Below are 7,972 nucleotides of genomic sequence, written 5' to 3' on the forward strand. Positions count from 1 at the left end.
AGATCAACACTTAGTCTATGAAAACATTCTTAAAAATATGTTATTGTTTTTCAAAGGAACCCTTCCTCTTCTGCGGTTTTCACGTGGAATCAAGGAAACTAGACTTGGTTTAGTTTGATCTAGACTTGCCTAAGCTGTTAGTATAAATCGTAATTATATTTCGTACTTATCCATTCATGGCGCAGGACTTATTTTGTCTTTCTGACACCCATTGTCACATATGACGCGTTAATGAATTTTCACGTTTTGTATAACATTCGGTAAAGGAGATTTGAGCAGAGGCCATGAATTTACATTAGGATTAAGGGCCGCTTTATCGCCGAGATAATTACATCACCTTTGAACTTTTACGCTGACTATGCAATATTCCACACAGTGGGATGTGACAACAATCGCTAATCTCCCCACTGCCTCAGACGCATACGCAAATGCAAATTTCTGATACTGCATTGTGTTCCGTTGAATTTATCTCCATAACATTTAAATAATAATGAATGAAATATAAACTCCACAAGGATTGGTCTAGTTCGCATTTTCCTATTAACACACGGAATGAATGTAATAACTGGGTCACAGAGTATAATTACCGTGCATCATGGTAATAATAAATAAATAGTGCTGGACCCAAGTTGCTTGCATGAATGTACGTGTTAGTCTCTCTCTCTCTCTCTCTCTCTCTCTCTCTCTCTCTCTCTCTCTATATATATATATACACTATACTATATATATATATATATGTACACCGAGTGAACATTTACCTCATTTTTGTATATATATATATATATATATATATATATATATATATATATATATACATACATACATACAATAAAGCTATATTTTGGAAGGTAATTTTTATGTGCTTTTTTTAACTGTTCGAGGACATTTGTGAATTGTGCTTGTTTGTTGTTTAACGCAGTATTCGGCAATATTTCAGCTATAAGAGACTCGAGTGCCTGTAAATAATCGAGTCTGAATCAGACAAATATTGCAAGTGATTGATATCATGAGCAACGTCCCACAGTCTGGATACGATGACACCCTGTCAACCACGTCACAGAGCCGGACCACCCGATCCAGTCTTGCAGTCGCCTCTCACGACAAACACATAGACTGAGGTGAAAAAGAAACTATCCCTCTCAGTTGATTTTGTCATGTGTTTGATTTTCAATTGAAAATATTGTAAGTTAGTGATATTATATCCAAAAGATGAACTGTCCTGGTGCTTGGTCGGCACTCAAAGAATACTTCTGCATGGTGTTTTTAATTTTTAAAACTTTTATTTTCGCATATAACACTACAGCTGAAAATCTTTAAAAATCGATAAGTTGTTTTTTTTCATCACAAATTTACAATTCATACAGGTTAGAGGTCATGTGGTTGCAAATTTATGTCTCACCCCAGTTTTCATTGAACCTATTTATTTTTGCAAAAAAATATCCAGTCACAGATTACTTTTAACAAATTGTTGAAGGAATGAGTGATTACAAAGTAGACACAATTTATGGATAGCAACTTCTTTAATACTGTAAAGGCGACGTTTCGGTATAAATCCTGATACCGTTGCCAAGCAATAAGGATCTATACAGAAACGCAGCCTTTACAGTATTAAAAAAGTTGTTATCCATAAATTGTGTCTACTTTGTCATCCGTCATCTTCTACATGTGTAAAATCTGTGTACTTTCTTTTGCCCCTCAATTTAGGTTACTGGGGACATTCTAATCCGCGTAGCACCCGAGAAAGGAGCACCTAAGTATATTGAAGACCATGCATGTAGGTTTTTGTAACTTTTTTACAATTAACTATATTTTTAAATTATTTTTATAGGAATCCGTAAAGGTAAAACAGTAAACAGTAAAACGACAGACACATATCACAGATATGATATGCAACTCACTCGACCGATCAAAAGTAAGTACTTAAAACTATTTGAACAATTATCAGTTCATTTTTTTAAACAACCAAATGCCCCCTGACACTGAGTGAGTGAGTGAGTGAGTGAGTGATGTCATGTCGGGGTACGATGACATGTGATCGACCAAGTCACCGAACCAAAGCTGACGTCCCGGTTAGAACAGGTGCATATGGACCTAATAGTCTAACCTGGATTCAGCGTTCGTAAAATCTCCAACATCATCAAAATTTAAGGATGATGCTCTGGAAATACAATCACTGCATAGCTTCATCGTACTCTATGCGTAAACGCTCATGTGTTTAACTTAAATGGAAGTGTCATTTTTTTTAATCTTTTAAGTTTTTATAACTTTCAGTATATATCTAACGGGATCGGGTGGTCAGACTCTCTGACTTGCTTGATGCATGTCATCGTATGCCAATTGCGTGGATTGATGCTCATGATGTCAATCACTGGATTGTCTGGTCCAGACTCGATTATTTACAGACCGCCGTCATACAGCTGGAATATTGCTGAGCGCGGCGTTAAACAGGAAACAAATGGTTTTGGAGGTATTATAGCTAAAACGGATAGAATTATCATTAAAACGCCCGTATGTTATCAGAAATGAGCGGGCCACTGTAACTTGATAATGCCCTCATATTACTTGAAGACGGGCCATTATCACGCCCGTTGTTAGGTCACGTTCAATAGTGACGTCATCTGGTTTGTTCTATGACGTTTCCATATTTGTAAAAGTGGGTCAGTGACATTCGTGTTGATCGCAGTAAATGTTTCAAAAACGATATTGTTGTTTCTTTTCATTTGATAACAAATTCCATCCATTTTAGCTATAATAACGGTAACACTATTTTTCAGGTCTTTATCATTTGCAGAAGCCCTCGGTCTTTCCAACTGCCCTCCTTCGTCGGGCAGTTAATGGAAGACCTCGGGCTTCTGCAAATGATAATGCCCTGAAAAATAGCGTTACCCTTTTAGTAGTGCTATAAGAGGCTCTCGTGAAGCGAAGGCTATATGCTCGCTAGGATTACGGGTATTTAAAACGTTAGTCTGGTGGATAAAGCGTCCCTTCGTCACTCCGAAGACCTGGGTTCGATTCTCCACATGGGTATAATGTATGAGGCCGTTCTTGGTGAACCAATCCGTGATGTGGGTGGTGTTACGACTACTGACATCCACACTCACTCACTCACTCACTCACTCACTCACTCACTCACCCACCCACTCACTCACTCACTCACTCACTCACTCGCTAATGTGGTCTCATATATATCAACGTTAACAGTGAAGTAATCATATATTCTCTGTATGTGTATTCATAGATTAAAAAACTATATCCTTCCTCGAGTACATGCATATACCACGTGAAGAAAAGTAATTTCATTTTATATATATATTATTTTGATTATGCTGTAATATTACTTTGTTTGACCGTACATTCGCATGGCTCCAGGTGCATGACGCGCTCTGCCGATGTATATAGGCTGATAGGTCGGAGTTTTCCTTTCCACGTGTTTGTAAGGTTCGTACGCATGACCTGAATGCTGACCCAATTTAAACAGATATACTCACTCCCAGTGTATAGATTATTTCGGTGAAGGTCACGTGTGTCAAGAGTGTTGAATGTCTCAAGGGACCATATTACATATTTTCGGATATTTGGTTGTGAGTGAGTGAGTGAGTTGGATTTAACGCCGCTTTTAACAGTATTACAGTTATATCGCGGCGTATCAGCTTAATGTGGGAGGAAAGCCCGAAGTGATGCAGGTCTCGGACGTTTACCACTTCCGTGAAACCCACGAGCACGGGTATTGTGCTGACAAACCTAGAAACCTAGAAACATAATCGTGGCGAATCGGGATTCGAACCCACAATCATTGGTTTTTGGCGTGATTTGGTTGTGATTCTGAACGTGAATGAAGACGTCTAAAAATAACGCACACCCAAATCGAAATGTCGTTTCCCATGTTTAATGTATAGCAGGACGTGGAGTTATCACACAGATGCCACCTTTACCTTGTCAGCTTGCTGACGGGGTTAACCTCTTTGGTCATATGGACAGGGCGTCCGACCTCTGATCGGAAGGTCCGTGGTTCGAATCCCATCACGGGAATCGGAAATTTTATGGCTGCTACACTAACATATACGAACCAAAGCAGTGATCTTAAACCAAGACTACGTAACTTGAAGTTGAACCAGGATTAACTAGATCCCTGGCTAACTCGATACCAGACTAACCAGATCCGAGATGAACCGGAACCCAGACTATTTCGAACCAAGATTTACTCGATCCCAGACAAACTTGAACCAATAAGTACTCCAACCAAGACAAAATCAAACCCAGACTAAGGTGAACAAGACTTGCTTGATTCCAGATTAGCCTGATACGAGACTAACCCGAACCAAGCCTTACACTCGATCCCAGACAAACTTGAACCAATAAGTACTCCAACCAAGACAAAATCAAACCAAGACTAAGGTGAACAAGACTTGCTTGATTCCAGATTAACCCGATCCGAGACTTACCCGAACCCTGACTAACTTGAACCAAGCCTTACACTCGATCCCAGACAAACTTGAAGCAATAGGTACTCCAACCATGACAAAATCAAACCCAGACTAACGTGAACAGGATTGGCTTCATTCGAGATTAACCCGATATCCGATTAACTTGAACCAAGACTTACATGAGTTCTTCAATAAGTGCCCCGTGCTCATTCCGAAAGTTTACATGAGAGTTCTTCCTTGTGTATAATCAATTGTTTTTGCAGCAAATACAGCTGAGGTGCAAGACCATGCATGCCATGACAGTCCTTTCTGGTTATAATGGGGCGGTCGGGTAGCCTAGTGGTTAAAGCGTTCGCTCATCACGCTGAAGACCCGGGTTCGATTCCCGACATGGGTACACTGTGTGAAGCAAGGCAAGTTTGCACTGCGGAAATCTGATCTGAGAAAACATGTCATTATAACCAGGGGCATTATAACGAGTGAGTGAGTGAGTATAGTTTTACGCCGCTTTTAGCAATATTCCAGCAATATCACGGCGTGGGACACCAGAAATGGGCTTCACACATTGTACCCATGTCGGGAATCGAACCCGGGTCTTCGGCGTGACAAGCGAACGCTTTAACCACTAGGCTACCCGACCGCCCTTTCTTACATTTGACCGCTTTCAAAATGGCATTTTGTATTCACGGTTTATAATTGGTCTTGAACAAACCCATGATTGTCATAAGAGGCGACGAACTGGCTCGGGTGGTCAGGCTCGCTGACTTGGTTGATGCATGTCATCGTATCCCTATTACGTAGATCGATCCTCGGATTGTCTGGTCAAGACTCGATTTTTTACCGACCGCCGTCATATAGCTGTAATATTGCGGAGGGCGGCGTTAAACAACAAACAAACAAACTAACTAACTAATTTTATCAACACCTTGAACCCTTAGTTGTCAGAGATGGATTACATTTGTCATAAATGCCACAATTTGACATAAACTTAATCATCATTATTGTTGTTGTTGTTATTTGACTAGCGTAAATCAATCCGTCGCTTCAGGGTGTTTTCTTTTAAGCGATCACTCATTGGCAGATAAATCAACTGTTCAAACACGTTAAAAATGCAATATTTGGGATAGCATTTTCTTAATAAGGTACAGATTCTACGTAGTACTTTTTTGGGTCCCGCCCGGGTTTCGAACCCACACTGCCAGAGTGAGGCATCTAATCGCCAGCACACAAAGTCAGCGATCTAACCAACTCAGCCACCGAAACTTCCACAAATATGAACGTCCGACAACTGGCAGTCTTGATCACGTTCTTTGTGTACCCCTCTGACGAGTGTAAATTGGCGCGGCTCCCATGGCCGAAAGCTATGAACACACAATGTTCATACACAACAAAAACTATACCCGGTGATATACCACAATGATATACTGGGGCATTCTCTATAACCCAGTGTATAACATCCCCATTCTATTTTGATAATTATTTTTATCATCCAAAACTGGCTCCCACAGGAGATATCGCTTGGATTAGAACAAGCGATATCTACACTGTAGATATCGCTGCAATGAAATTACATCACAATGCTTTGCAGACCATTGTGACGTCACCGGTTACCATGACGTCACAATCAAATGATATCACTAATGGCTCTGCTACTGAAGCTGTTAGTAGTACTTTTTATACTGAAGACACTGCTAATTACTGTCTACAAATTGAAAAAACTGGAAGAATGATGTTGGATGATAAATAAAATCTCACCCTCGTGTCTTTTGATATCAAATATATCAACACTCGTTGATAAAAGTGGCAAAAATCCTCGGCAAGCCTTGGAATTTTTCCACTTTTATCAACTCGTGTTGTTATATTTGATCAAAAGACACTCGGGTGAGATTCTCTATACAGTAAACTACGGTTAAAACGAACACGCTTATAACGAACTGACGGATATAACGAACTTACTTTTTGGTCCCGACTATTTGCTGTAGTTATGCTGTATTATGTTTATAACGAACTACGGTTATAACGAACTAAAATTAGTAGTTCCTTTGAGTTCGTTATAACCGTAGTTTACTGTATATCATAATGGAATGAAGATGTTGGGGATGTAAACTACCGGGCAAAAGAAAGTTACACTTGACAATTTGACAAGAAGACTAGAAACATTGTCAAAACGTTACTAGGCTGAAAACAGTCACCAACACACTGCGAAACGTAAGGTTCAAAACGCAACTATGATACCCGTATGAAATACATCACCATCGAATTGACATACAGTGTTTGTTTGAATTTTCGCAACCATCAAACATGGAAGTATTTCTTCTTCTTCCCGGCGGTTTATTTATATTTCTTTAAATAAATATCGCCAGAAAAAAGCAAACAAGCATAACGAAAGGTCGAAGAGTTTATTACAAGAACGGAAGTAGAAACGTTGCCCATATATAAGTCTGTCATACAGACCCTGTAACAAATATATCCAATACAGCCCATGCAAGTCTATAATGTTTGGCAAGTCTAGATTACTGCAGTATCTGAAAATGAAGAAAGTCGATCACTGGGCTGCTTTTTATTATATTTCATAACTATATTTACAACTGTTTTTTTCTGAAAAATATATTCATTTCAGAGACTAGATTTTAGTCTACCCATATACCACAACTACACATATAAGCCAATCAACTTGAAGAGGCGGAATTCATGTAATATTGAAAACAATGATATCCTATATGACTTTGTGACGTTAATAATAAAAACACAGTTGTAGAAAAAAATAGTATACGGGGATTATGTTCCATTTCCAATCAAAGTTGTGTATACTTTGTTACACAGTGGTTTTTGTTGGTAATATGATCTCCGTTATCTGTCTTAGATACACCATCCCAGGCCCCTCTGCATAAGGACCAGCACTGAGCCTGTTAATGGAATGTCATTTTGTAACTTGATACTCCACAATCTCTGCTCTGATCCGAGCACTATCTGACCACTGGAGGATATAGTATGTAGTACAACCTCGACATTGTCTCTGTATAAATACGGTATTGAACAATACATATATAAAACCCAACTCGCTCACTGAGTGCACGGTTTTATAGCACAATTTCTGCCCCAACCGTAGCTTTTCAGGAAACTATAAACGTGAACAAATATATCGCCCCTCGGTGATGAACTCACGTGGTATTGTGTAATGTGGTTTTAGTGTTGTTATTAGATCCTTCTCTGACATTTGAGTCACCTTAAGAAGAGTGCGCATGTTTAAATATTGTGTCAGCCCTACACAAGACTGTGTGTACAGTACCGACTGTGTCCTGAAAACACACGCACGAATTTTAAGCCCTGATCTGAAGTGAGGACTTTTACTGGGACACGGTACCTCTCTTTGAGGAAACCCCCATAGGAGGTCGCAATGACAATGATGAGGTGAGGTGAAATGGTGTCTAGCCGGGAGAGCCACATTTCAGAAATGGCTATTGCCGGTAGAGCCACATTTTCAGCTGAGAGCATTTCACCTATTCTAGCGGGTAATTAATTAATCCGATTACCGATACCTTTAAATG

The sequence above is a fragment of the Haliotis rufescens genome, unplaced genomic scaffold (assembly GCF_023055435.1).
Source record: "Haliotis rufescens isolate VD_foot unplaced genomic scaffold, xgHalRufe1.0.p SCAF_6, whole genome shotgun sequence".
Lineage (NCBI taxonomy): Eukaryota > Metazoa > Mollusca > Gastropoda > Lepetellida > Haliotidae > Haliotis > Haliotis rufescens.